Source organism: Clinocottus analis, unplaced genomic scaffold (genome assembly GCF_023055335.1).
Source record: "Clinocottus analis isolate CAN_PGR_092001 unplaced genomic scaffold, fCliAna1.0.p SCAF_2, whole genome shotgun sequence".
Lineage (NCBI taxonomy): Eukaryota > Metazoa > Chordata > Actinopteri > Perciformes > Cottidae > Clinocottus > Clinocottus analis.
In genome coordinates, this window is record NW_027175931.1 from 22174523 (window position 1) to 22188767 (window position 14245).

Genomic DNA, 14245 nt, shown 5'->3' on the forward strand with positions numbered 1-14245 from the left:
ATTGCAACATAGGTTAACTACTTTTACACCCTCTTGCTCATACACCTGCTGCACAGAGAATGGGGGGACCATTAACTAAAAAAGCAAGAATGTCTACGTCCTGCAAAATTCCACCAGATGCAAGAGAACATCTTGATATATTTGACATACTGCATTTGACATATATAGGATTGATTGGGACATGCTAAATCTGTTTTCTGGCAAACTAAATAAGAGTAGGCCTTCAGGAATCAACCACAATTCATGATGTTAAATAAGGGATTACCCAGGTGGCATTCTCCGATTGTGGAAGTACCTTAAACATTCATTCTTTCTAATGGCCGTCAAGGGGCAACTTCTCTGGTTGCAAAACAAATTCAGATTGTATAGAAGTCTATAAGAAAATTATTTTACTTCTTACTTGATTTTTTACTGAGTACAACCATTGCGACAAGTTTCAAGTCTTCTTTAATACAGCATGATTTTCATTGAGTAGATTATGGTCCCTTTTGGAGTCAAATAGACCCTAAAGTGGAGTATGCTTGTCCGTGTTTATGTTTTACAACTTTAACCCTTTCACAGTGTGTTTTCAGTTCGTGAAAGTTAATTATCATATTGGTCTTTGTTAAAAATGTCAATGAAATTCATCGAGCTGTGTGTGGCTATGGATGGTGAACTCAAACACGAGGACGTTTGATGTTCCGACGTTTCTGTGACTTCCACACAAGTGTAAAGCAGAACTAGTAGTCGATAGCGATAAAACATTAGCGTCCATAGTCGATAAGGGAAAAGATTGCCCTCTTCACTGAGAGAAGCAACAGAGATAAGCCACGCACCCTTTGTCACGGCACGATTATTTGCATTTGGTGTGAACCCCCGTTTATTGTCACACGATTAAACGCAGAGAACGCAGCGTACGAGTAGATCCTGGAACTACGTAATTGCCTTGGCTGTGTGGAACGTAAACAACTGTAAAAGGACTTGGGCTTCAGAGGAATATTGGGATCTGGCTCCATTCGCAGAGCTCTGACAGTTACTGTGCAGAAGTTTTCAGTTTATATTCACAAATGCTTTCCATCTTTAGTTGTGTCCAATATACCTTTCAACAAAAATACAAAAAAGTTAAATTAATTTCCATTGTTATCACTTATTGGCTTTAAGTGGCAACAGACTTGAGAAAACACATTGTTGAATAGCACCTTTGCTATATGTAAAGCCCGTCTGTGGTGATTTAATCCAAGTCTGCCACTGCACAGATAACACCTATTTTGTGAATACTGCCTGTCTTCATGCAAAGTGCGAACGTGACATTCTCGCCTCAAAATAGATACTACTTTGAGAAAATCATCAATATTGTCTGCCAACCTCGACAAACAGAGCTGTTCTGTTCTGTTTGTTTTGTTTTTGCTTCAATTATCTCTTTATTGAATGTCTTGACTTTTGGTTTACAACATCCTGTAAAATACATTTCCCCCTGGCTACTGTTAGGATGGAAGTACGTTGTGAAGCAGCTCTGTCTTTGTATCACACCGAGGGCAGGATCTCAACTAAAGATAAAAATGATGTGCCCATCATCTGAAGGAGAGGAAGTTGTATTATACCACCCGCACGTCCCTTGAGAAGCATAATAATCTTTAAAAGCAGAGAAAATCCCATTACCTGTCACAGATTTCTTCCCTCATAATTGCTGGAGCCACCCCTTTGGGAGGGATGGGGGGTGAAGGACGGCAGACACACTGATATCAGACTATCTTCAGGAAAAATCTAGGGGACATCTATTTTCAGCTTGTCATTCCCAATAGCAAGGTTTGGCCTTTCTCAACTGTTGAAAAGGAGCTCAGATATAAAACAGTCCTGCAATGACACTGCTGCACCATGATTTGATGCTGAAGACCATACAGACCTTGAGTTGGTGAACAACTACCACTTGTTTACTGGTGTGAAGTGATGATTTGCTTATATCTGTCGTTGATTTCAGATTATTGTATTGGTCAGTTGCAGTCCATATTTTTATTATTATAATGTATACATCCAAAAAATATATATCTGGTCATTTGAAGAGCAACTTAACCAAAATGTAATTGAATAAAAAAATGTGATTTTTTTTTCCGTTTTACTGTATATGATCGTAAAAATGCTTTCTTTGACTTTTTTTCCTTCTTTAATCGAAATAGAAAGGTGTTTTGGCTTTGACACTCAAGTCCATCCAACACCCCGTACTGTGATGACTGGCAAGCCCAAACACATCTACTTGGTACGTGTCTCACCTTGCACGGCAGCTGGATTGTCCTGATGTAACAAGATTGTGAGAATCAAATACCCAACGTGTCAGACTTCAAGCGATGCGTTTGTGTCCGGTAAGCCCGTGCACGGACCGGTCAGCGACCTGTAAGGATCTACTGGCCCGCCATGGGTGTGGGTTAGGTGCCCCCCGACTGGCTTGATTAAGACCTTGATTGACAGATTTTTCATTTAATCCCCAGCCGCATTTTATTTTGTGCCATGCCCTTTTTCAAAGTTTCCAATGGCGGCTTCCCAGACGAGACGGTTCTGTGTACTAATCTGCGGGTCAGGTATCAAAACCCCACACATCACAGAATCTTCCACCACGCCCAGACAAACAAGGTGATGTTGGTTCACAAAGCACAGAGACCTCTGCGACACAAGCCCTGAGCTTATGTGAGCTGACTGACATTAGAGAACTAATGCCGTACTCTCTGTCACCAGAGATCACACGGCCCAAACCGTCCTTTGTTCTGGTCCCTCAGCTCCGTTTGTTCAGCTTTACATCTAAGTCAACCCAATTACACAGTATCGAAATACCCAGGGTCTTCTTGTCCACTAAATGCCAGTGTTTTTTTTCTTCTTCTTCTCCCCTTGACAATGCAATAAACAAGATCTGGTTGAAATTCAACAGGAATTAAATAAATATTAAGCTTGTGCAAACTGAATGTATTCATCTGCAAGTTATGTAAGAATCCTAAGCTAGAAATTGTTGCAGACATTATGTAAGCCTCAGTCTCTTCTCATAAATACAAATGTATTAAAAGAACAATAGATCAAGCTGCTGAAAACAAAATTGAAATATGGTTGTACCGTAACTCATATTTGAGCAGTGTATTCTTCTTTCATGTAACAGTATAGTGTTAATTTTTCAGCGATTGTTCGTCCTCTGCTGGAACACATTTCTGCCGCGCTTCTAGCTTTCATTGTTTAATCCTCTTGGGTGTTTCGATGATTTGTCTTATGTCCAATAAATCTTTCTGTCCAGGTGCATCCTGGACAGACCCGGATGAGACTGCTTTGTTTGTTTGCCTCTTGGTTTCTTCTGCGTCGTGGTGCAGGTTGAGCGGAGCGACTCTGTGAATGATGGCGTGCCCCCGGTTTTAATGAACTGTTTATCTTGTTTCTTCTGTCAACGTTTGATGTTTGCTCATGGAGAGAGAACGAGAGAGAATGTGTGTGACATTTTGTTTCATTTGAAATGCAGATTTCTACACTTTTAAAAGAGCGGTGAAAGATAAAAGGAGGAGTAATCTCAAATAATTTAAGGGATTCTTACTATCAGACAACTCTGAGAGTATCACATTGTGTTTTAGTTTTTTAGTTTCTTCCGTGATCTTGCTTGTAATTTGGGTCATCTCTCAATGTGATACTGCACAGGTCCTTCAGGATGACATAATACGACCGAATACAGTTTTCTGATACTTAAGTGGGAATTGCAGCAACAGAAAATAAAAGAGTCCCTTAGTGATGAAGAACATAATTTGCCCCATTAAGTACCTTCTAGGATATTCAGGTAATTTAGAAACAAACCTTATAAACTCTGGCTTGTGAAATTAGTTATAATTTGTCCAAGTGAACATTTCTAATGCCTGCAGAAAAGACTCCACTGTCTTGACCTTTGAGTCCATCTAGTTTAAAAAAACTTAAATTCCGAACATGTAATTATTATATCAACATCATTTTACGGGTTATTATTCAATCCAGGACCTGCTTTCAAATGCTGTTGAGACCTACATCTGACAATGTTCCCCTTTTAACCAAATTTAGAAAAATCCCCAAATTCACCAAATCACCAATCTTAAGGGTATTGGATATTGGGCAAAATTCTAATTAAACAAAAGCCGTATAGTTCCTTCTTAATAAAACAAGCTGCCCATTCACATTTACTCAATCACTTTTTCTATCCTGAGTTAAAGCAAGGAAGTTATAAAGACACACGGTGCCTCTTCATGTCCTTGTTCGTTTTTGGCATATGCTAATGTATGCAGATTAGGAGGCTATTAGCATCTCTGTCCCAGGAGATTTCTGCATGTACTGATTGTATTGCCGGGGACAAAAAATTCACATCGACCAGGCAAGTTTTTTTTCTCCCTCATCTGGTAAATTGTTCCATTAGCCTTCCTCTGAAAAAAATAATAATTCTAGGCTTTCCAAATAACAGACAGCCTATTCTCCAGCAATATCAATTATTATTACCAGTTTCCGACAATACAATTACTTGTTGGAAAGATATGCTTCATAAGCGCTGTGAATCACAGTTTGTGGAAAATAATATATTTCCTCGATGAGGTGTGTGTGTTTAAACAAATTGAAAAGTATATATAAAAAAGGGTTTGGGGTGGGCAATCATTCTTAAGCATTTCTCTTTCCAGCAGAAATTTACCAAGGAGAATTTCATCAGGCAGAAATCTGTGGCTGATGACATCCAATCACAGGTTTATAAATAAATCAAACTCTTCCACAGAAAGCTATCTGCTAACAAAGTGCAAGTACAAGGCTGACTTCAAATGTGTGGAGGTGAAATCATCTTGAGCAGCTGCATTCAATACTGGTCCATTGACCATACAAAGACAAATGACTAACAGCTGTGTTACCGGCAGCAGTCATATCCTCACTCGGTGCAGGACCTTCTTTCGTTCTCTGTATACAGTACTGTGCATGCTGCTATCTCACACGGCCACAATCAGCATACTCACGACACACAACCCAATAAACTGCATTCTACGCTGTTATTGGTCAATAGAAACATGGAACCACACTGAAAAATGACCTCATGATTAAAATATTGAGCTTCACAAATTGTGAAAACGTTAACATTCATGAAACCTTAGTATCCAAGATCATGAATATAATTATTTTTAGGGTTTAGGATGAGTAACAAGGCATATCAAAATGACTTTTATCTTTCAAGACAGTTCCCTTCAATGGGGCGGTACCTCACACAGTTTATGTTTCGTTATTGATGGCGCTCTTTTGTGCTGACTCGTCATAGATTGCAGTCAGAACTAGTGCTGGATATCAACTTGGAAAGGACCAGTGGGCAGGCGTATCTATGAGTCAGTGTTTTATAAAGCAACACGGGAAAAGGCATTAAAAGACTATTTTGTGTAAGTGTGAACTCAAAGGAATATGACGCACATAATACACAATCAGCAGGTTATTAATGTATTCCTTTATGTATATTCTTAGGACATACAGAACATACAAAGTCCTTTCATGAACAGTACATTTTTAACTGTGTGTGTTATTTTGGAGCAGTGAGCTTTTTTGGGGGGATAGCAGACCATCGCACTGATGGGCTCACGTTCCAATGGGACATTTGTTGGACTATTTGGGTTTCAGAATAATGGGCTATTGGAGAGGACATTGTTCAGTTCCCTGAAGGCAGATTTAGTTGTTGAGCTTTTGGCATTCATATATTTTTGCTGGCTCAATAGCATCTTAGCCTGTGTGTGTGTGGATGGTAATGGATTGGTCGATGCTAACTGTAATTCCAGTTTATGTCTTTATATAATTAAGTTGTGGTCGTCTGTCAGTGTGGGGTGGGTGACGTAAAAACCGAGGTGGTATGTTACGGGCGGGCTTTGGGGCAGTATTGCGGAGCCATAGGCCCAATATAAAAAAAAAACCACAAATAGTTTTTGTTCCTACTGCTTGAGGCGAGGAGGAACAGTATGTAAAAGGGAGCAGCTTAAGCATCATTAGTAAAAGAGGAATTCTCTGCTGAGTCGGCTGTGCTCCATAAATATGTTTCATATGCGCCTTATAGGCCACAATGTTAGGCCAATGTCACTGCCGCGCCCTCTTTTGGCAACAAACACACCACCTTCACACCCCCACATGACCTTAGAGCCAAAATGTTAACCTGCTTGAGCAAAATTACGGGAGGAAATTTTTGAGTACAGATTGACTGACAGAGTGAGTTTTGGAGTCAGATTATACTCAGATTTTATTCCAGGTTTCTATTGTAAAACAACAGCCAGTTGTGATAGTTTCACTGTATCAAACAGCCCCCCGAAACATAACAGATGTTGCAAAAATTGAATTGAAAATTAAACTAGTGTCTCATCTCGTTGCCAATGTTTTTTCAAATTCCTATAATGCTCTTACTCTCATTCCGCTCTTACACAAACACATCGAACAAAAGTCTATGGATGAAGGGTGCAGTCACATCAAGAGAAGCACAGCGTTGCAGCCAGCCAAAGGGGTTCAAGGTGTATTGAATATTTAAAAGACGGCTGCGAAGACTAAGACAAGGCATTTATTTACATGCACAGCAATAACATTATTGACTCGTCAATAAACCTTCATCCCCCTCAAGTAAATCTGTCAAACGCTAAATCAAATAAGATCTCAAACCAAGAGCATCTGATCCTCAACATGAGTGTGCATTAATGTGTTCTATTGACATTAACACAGAAGTGCAGATCTGCATACAAATGATGCCAAAATTAAAGCTGGTTCACTCCAGGCCCGACAGGATTCAGGTGAAAAATCCACACGCAATGTGTTACATTTCAAGAACAGCAAAAGAAAGATTCCCGCCATAGAAGCTGACCTTATTATGGTGAGTCCAAATGACAGCTTCGCTAAGATCTCTATGTACATAATGTAGCTCTTTTTAGGGTAAACATAATCTTTTCTCATTATAATAAAAACTGGGAAACATGTGTAACTACAGCTCCGATGCCATCAATCAGGATCATTAGTATGAGTGTAGTCCTCTGTGACCTTTTCAGATCACATTATGGTAGTGAACACAGTGAGAAGGTCAGACAGCGTCCTTTCTGTAACAAAGGGGGGGGGCGGCACAATCTGAGCTGCTCCGATTTAGATATTACAGGAAGAACCAAGAAACATGCTGATGAGGAAAGACCCGTAAACAAAGCACATGCAGTGGACACTCTGCAGAAGCTTATGTTTGTTAGTTGAGATGGTACTTTTAACCTGTTACATGTCACTTAGTCATACGGATACAAATGGGCATGAATTACAGACGTCAAAGCAGAATGTACCGTGTACCGTTTTGTTTGATCTCATGACAGACTGCATAACACAATCATTTTTAATAAATCATTAGTCTCATATGCAGCATGCATGACTTATTGTATGACCACACGGACAATTAAAGTTGAATGTTTTATTTTTTATGAGAAGAAATAAATCTGCCAAAGTTTTCTTGCATTTAAAAAAAAAAAAATCAAGTCTTACAGTTTAATATTTCAGGAAGTTTCAACTGGTGTCAAGACTGTAATCGTTAAATCATCTCATTGACACTTTATTTTACTTAGATTTTTTAAAGGTATGATTTTATGATTTGTTAATAGGCTAAAAACTTACTAAAACCAACTGTCAACTTCTTGCCCTACAAATACCTTTCATGTTTGCCCGCAGCACCTGCTGCTTTAGTGCAAACCGAGAGTTCTGACTCACCTTAGCCACTTTATTCTGGTCAGGTAAGGATGAACTCAAACCTTATTAATTAATTTCTCTGGGACTTTCTATTGATTGTGAATCCATGGCTGTATAGTCTGCTGGTTTGGGCAAATATGGAAAGAAGACCCTTGGGCTGATGAAATTAATTTCAATGTGTCTGTCAGTGATATGCTCAGGAATAAAAGTAGTGCAGCAGCTTGTATGAGTTTGATCTAAGAAGATTATGTGGTGAGACTTATTGTACAACCATCCAACCATTAGCTGGACAGGATAGTGTTTGGTAGCCACATTTCCAAAAATAAACTATTCTTATGTTGTGGCTCTAGCCACAGTTTGTCTCTATGCCGTTAATGTGAAGACCGTACTGTGCTGCATGTTTTGAAGATCTGTTTCTTTAGGATTTTGTGTTTTGAGTGTTCTGTTTGCTTTTTCCATGTTTTGTGTTTTTCATGCAGGTTTTGTGATTTTTGTTAATATTTTATTTATGTGGAAATGTATTTGAATTGTATGCTATCCTTTGTTCTTTTTATGTATGAAACCACTTTGTTGCTCACTTTGATATGTGTTGCATGAAAAAGCTTTATTATTATCAAAATATAATAAAATAATCACAAAATATATGTTTTTCTATTAAACCGGTTAAATACTCTGCACATTATGAGACTAAAAACCAACAATTGAGCCATGAGTATTACAACTCAAAGAAAAATTGGATTTTCTACAAAACATGGTGTTTTTTTTTTAATCAAATCTAAGAAGCCAATCAGCTCTCTGACCTGGAGACAACTAGGCGTTTCCCATCATGCATTGGGTCATGCAAGAGAGCATCTAACTGGCATGCATTGATTCTGCTCATCTCGAACGAGCCTATTGTCTGCCACGCCCTCAATGGTTTCACCTGTTTCTCGTCATGTTCAATAATAAAGCTTATTTACGTCACACATTTGAAAGCCAATGGCAAAGTGTTTTCACAGGCAGACATAAAAAGAACAAAGGCTAGCGTACAATGCAGATACACACATTTCTACATAAATATATATTTACAAACATTTGAATCAATGTGAATGAGGTCTGCAAATTACAAGTCTACAGCCTACGGATGGGGTCCAACAGGAAGTAACTGTTTCTTTGGCTTCCTGTGTTTTCATTAACGGCGGCGGAAAACTGTTCGACTTGAACGCAGTTTTTTGCTGCTGCCGCCTGCACTCGCGAGGTGCAGTTCATCTCGAACGAGCCGAGTGGTTCTGCGCTTACTCATTTTAGTTTGCATTTGGCACCACCCCATTCCCATCAGTTGCCTGCTCTCCATACCGTGACAGCTCTAGCCAACTGTAAAGCACTACTTGTGAGGACAACTTGTCTTCGTGTTCAGTTTGAGCTACATGTCAAAAAGGATTTCCAAAGCTGGAAATACGTTTTTTCGTTTGTAAAATATTTGTTTCCAATAAATAAAAAAAAAAAATTGGTCAAACTGTTTGTAACTATTGGTGATCATTCTTGTTTCTCATGTTTCACAGTATTGCAGTAAACCTCAACAACCTTTTGGTTTGTATTTGTATCATCTCAAATCCTCCAACACATTTACAGAACAGTCGGATTCAGTGTATGAGTCTATTTGAAGACCAAATCTATGGACATTCTAACTCAGCCAAGAAAAGCAATTACAGAGCGAACATCACTGGTAAATGCAATCATACATCACCATCAACATCACAGTGGGAGGCCATTATCGGGCCAATAGTTAGTTAACAGTAGTGTAGTAGTCATATTTGTATCGCCTGCACTTGCCTTTCATAACAGCCATGTTTTCTCTCACCATTCAGCCGGTTGCATAGACGACTCATGTTACTCAGGAATATTCACACATAACACCCAGATGCAAAATGTTACATTCATGTGGCACTGATTAGTGAACCGGCAAAAACAAAAAACTCAATGAGTAACTGACATCCATGAAAACAAGGATGAACTGCACTGCGATGACTGCATCCTGGCACAGACACAGGTGTTATGGGAGGCATATATCACTGTTATTGATTTCATTTTGAGCAGTTTTGTCTGAGCCTGAGATTGCCTTTCAAGCTTAACTAAGCATTGTAATTGTATGAAATGATTTAGAGATATGATGATGTGATCATGTGATGACGTTAGACATAAAATGTGATTGTGTTGGTAAAATGTCAAGCGCATTTGAAGAATGTTTTCCTATAACACCAGGGAATCCTTTGTTTTGCTGTTAGTCCTGTACTTGAAAATGTAACAATGTGATGAGTGCACATTGTCTGTTCTCATGTTGTGGACGTGTTGTCATGACATTTAATGTCTCCAGTAACAATCAAAGCACAGGCAGTGATGACATAATAGCATCTGAGGCCTTTCTTTCTTTTTTTAGAGCACAATGCTTACCCACCGTTTCATTTTTTTAATTAACATACATCTTAAGCTCATCTTAATTGAATTGCGTTGATTTTAATTAAGGGCTATTTTAAACCTGTAATTGGACACGCTATCATTCTGTCTGATAAATGAAGAGGGCGGGGCAAAGAATCACACCTTTAATGAAAATCAAGAGATTGTGCATTAATAATGTAGCGTTTAGTACAAAGGCTAAAAGAACAAACTCATCCAACACACACACACACACAGACACACACACACACACACACACACACACACACACACATACACACACAGTACTTCTGACAGGCATTTCCCTGCAGGTGATGTTTGACATATAATGAGCGAAGGAAATATGATTAAAAAAAAAAAAATACACATGACATTGTCCTCCCAGGATTTAACCTGATCCTTTTCTCTGCTATCTTTGCCTCACTTGACACTCCCCCTATCATGATTGATGGAAATCACACACTTATAGCACACAGAGAACAATTCCACTGCATATTTCTGAAGAAGGTAATAACAGGAAAGAGGGCTTCTGTCACAGATTTCCATCAAAGTAACGGACCATTAGTGTTCTCCAACCAACCTTTGCTCCAGGTGAAGGCAATATCAAAGCAGGACACTTTCTCTTCAAAGAATTGTACAAAATACATATGACAATACAATTTAATGAGCCACATGTCCCTGAATGTAATCCCGCAGTGATACACATGCTGTGGAGGCTATATTGGATGCAGTGTAATGAATTGTACTTGCTTGGCCGTCGCGGCTTTGGCAGTGTGCAAGCGTGGAACCCGTTGTGTGTAATATCATCTTAATGTCATCCTGGAGATTATGGCGAAATAGCTTGATGAAACTTAAAGCGTGAACCAATAGTAGCGTGAAGAAATAATGCTTCATCAAATCTGTGGATGGAAATGGATAATTGAGGTCTTGGTTTGAATTTATAAAAAAAATAAACATTCCGGTCCTTTCATATTGATATTATTGGTTTGTGTACTTCAATGTCGTGAAGAGTTGGATACTATTTTTGGTGAAACTCACCTTCACTCAACATTCCTCGTTAACTGCTACTTGCAGAACTTCAAATAACCTCTGGAGGGAACTTGTGATATTCAATCAAAGGTGTTTGCATGGGCTTGGAGTAACGCGAGCCGCCTAGTGTGTGATTACAACCACACCCCTGCTCAAATCACAGGGTCTTGTCGCCGCATCAGTGCACAATCATTAGACGAGAGAAAACCACATGCTCTTTAATTCTGATGTCACTGTCTCAGAATTAAATCGACAGGATATTTAAGCTAACTTAGCTTATAAATAACAACAGCTGAACTACAAATATCTCAACATAATGTCCCATTTTCAGAGAGCAGGCACCAATGGTAAGTATCACTTGCCCATAGGTGTTTTTTTTTTAACAATGGTCTGTTGGCTTTTTCCTTTTTACAGCTGGCCGTCCTTTGCTCAGAGGTGCTTTTGTATTGTAAACAGCAGAGAGTCGGTGGGGGGGACACGTGGTCTGCTGGTCTTCCCGTGCCCTGCTGCTTCCTGCTGCAGGCAATGAGAGATGCTTTGGCATGACGGTGATGAAGTCTGCTTCGCCATGGTTACTGACTGTTTGAAAAACAAATCTGTTCAATCCCACAGAACCCACTCAAAGCCACCATCACTCGCTGAGGAAAAAAAAGGTTTGTTTCTGGAGACATCGGAAAATGTGCCTTTAAGAAAATTGGGTGCTTGTGTATTTTAAAAAGGTTGGGATGTCTTATGTGAGACATCTTTTTATCTAGTTCATCAAAAAATGTTATTGCAGTGGATTAACCTGGTTATATACTCTAAACAAAATCAGATTTCATGTGTTCTTAAAGGCTGTCGAATAGCTGTCGGATATTGCTTAGTGAGCAAATGCGGGTATACTGGCTTTGACTTCCACACCTGGCGGAGCTTGTCGTATAATTACCCAAAAGAAAAAGTCAACTCCAGAGAACTTGCAAAAGCATTCAATCATATGATTCACACGAACCTGCAGATGAGTGTGTATTGCATTGCATTACATTATATCAGTGTTTATTTTTGGTGTATTTTACCAATGGGCTACAATAAGGTTTTCTAAACACATGGTTAGAAGTTTACAAGGTTATTTATTGTCATTATACAACAGCGTTGCGGAATGAAATGCAGTTTGGAGTCCAATTTTGCTTTATAAGAAAAACACACACACAAAAAAACCCTGAAATACATGTGGAGGATGAATGGAGGACTCACAGCGGAAGTATAGAAGCTGCTGGAAAGTCTGTTTGTTTGGCAGTTAATACTTTGGTATCTTTACGGTTAGGGTTAGGTCTCTTACGTTGGTATCTTTCACTAGATAGTAGCGGGGCCAATTGGCTGCGGTGGTTATTGTTTATTAAAAGCTTTTGAGTTCTTCGCATTCACCTCTTGTCACTGATGCTCAGTAGAAGGGGAACATTGATGTTGAGGGTGGTTTTAATCACCCACCCCCCTTTCCTGGGCTGTGCACATCCCATGCGAGTTTGTTATGTTTCCAGTCAGGACGCTTTATATTGCTCCTCAGTAAAAATGTACAAGAATTTGAATAGTAATTTTTTCTTCTTATGTTTCCTTAAGAAATACAGCCCTTGTGCATATTTACATTCTTTTTACAATGATGAAAAGCAAAAGACTAAATGACAGGTGTCGTGTTTGATCATGTGCATTTGCCCTGCAGGCTGTAAATGGATTGCACATATGAGGTGAACAAATTATGTTTATGCTGTGTGTCGCAATTAGCAAACTTTGTTTTCTAATGATTTTGCGCTGCTGAAAAATAATCTATTTCTCTTACCATAACATTGTAAAACCAAATCCACCATATTGCATTCGTATGTTTATGATTTCCAAAAGGATAACAACAAACAAAACTTGGCTCAACAAAACAGCAGTGAGAACGATGTTTGAACAGTCTGGTTGAGAGAGTGTGTCCATCTGTCATAAGTTGTTTCGAGCAGTTCTTTTGCTTATTGATTTTCTCAATATATCTCTTCAGTTTCATGTTCCGTCTCTTTTCTGCTCCCTGGCCACTGATCGAACTGATGTCCCTCCTGACTTCTCCTGGGCTGCTCTTTTTAGACCCTCCCAGGCTGCCAGTCCTCTGTTTGTTCTTTGTGTTTGTAGTGACATAATGATTTATAACAATAAAAAATGCCACTTGCCAGTGTTTACTGTAAATCTGGGCATTTCACATTGAAGCTCTTTCGATCCCACAATTAAGTTTGAGTTTGTTTATCCACACAGTGGGTGGCTCATATTGTCTAATTACAACTCAATCGCAATCTGCATTATCAATGAAGAAAATGTGACAATCTTATGTGAGTTTAAAACACCCCTCTCGCAGCATGGTATTTCTGTCACAATCTCGGGCTTTGTAATTAAACGGGTTTTGTCTGCACATGGATCATTGCTTTTAGCTGATTACAGAATGATAGGAAAGACTATATAAATCACAGACAACCAACCCATCTAATTAGCTATCCCAACCATTACATCCACTAACAACCGCTGGAGGTGGTTTCTCTTACACAATCAACTTCATTAATAGACTGTCTCACTGTCACTGCAGCTTGTAACAGAGCACATCTGATAGTAAACCAGCAAAGTGGAAGAAAAAGCATATTGTATGTCATATTTAAATCGGATACTGATTCAGGAAGATTATCAGAGCTGCTGTAGGGGAAAACAAACTTGCAGCTATTTCTTTCAGCTCTTGTTCCCAAGGGCGACGAGAAGGCCGGGTCATTTCAATTACTGAGTTTGGTGAAACACTTGGGCTCCATTCTAATTTGTCTTTATATCAATTAATAAACCTTGACAGCAACATTACATCAAGGTACGCACCATAAGTATGAAGGACATGCCGTTACTGAAAGGTTTAATTACCGAATTATAAGTTGACATTACATGAATACAAAATAACGCCCCCCCTCCCTTTGTGTGAGCAACACTCAGACACAAAGCCGGAGAGGTAATCCTGCAACTCCCAAAAATCGGTGCCAATTGTCTGCATAGAGCAAAGATCTGGCCCTCAAAAGGTTCACCTTCAGAGTAGGGCTATTATGTTTCTCCTGATATGGGGCTGATGCTA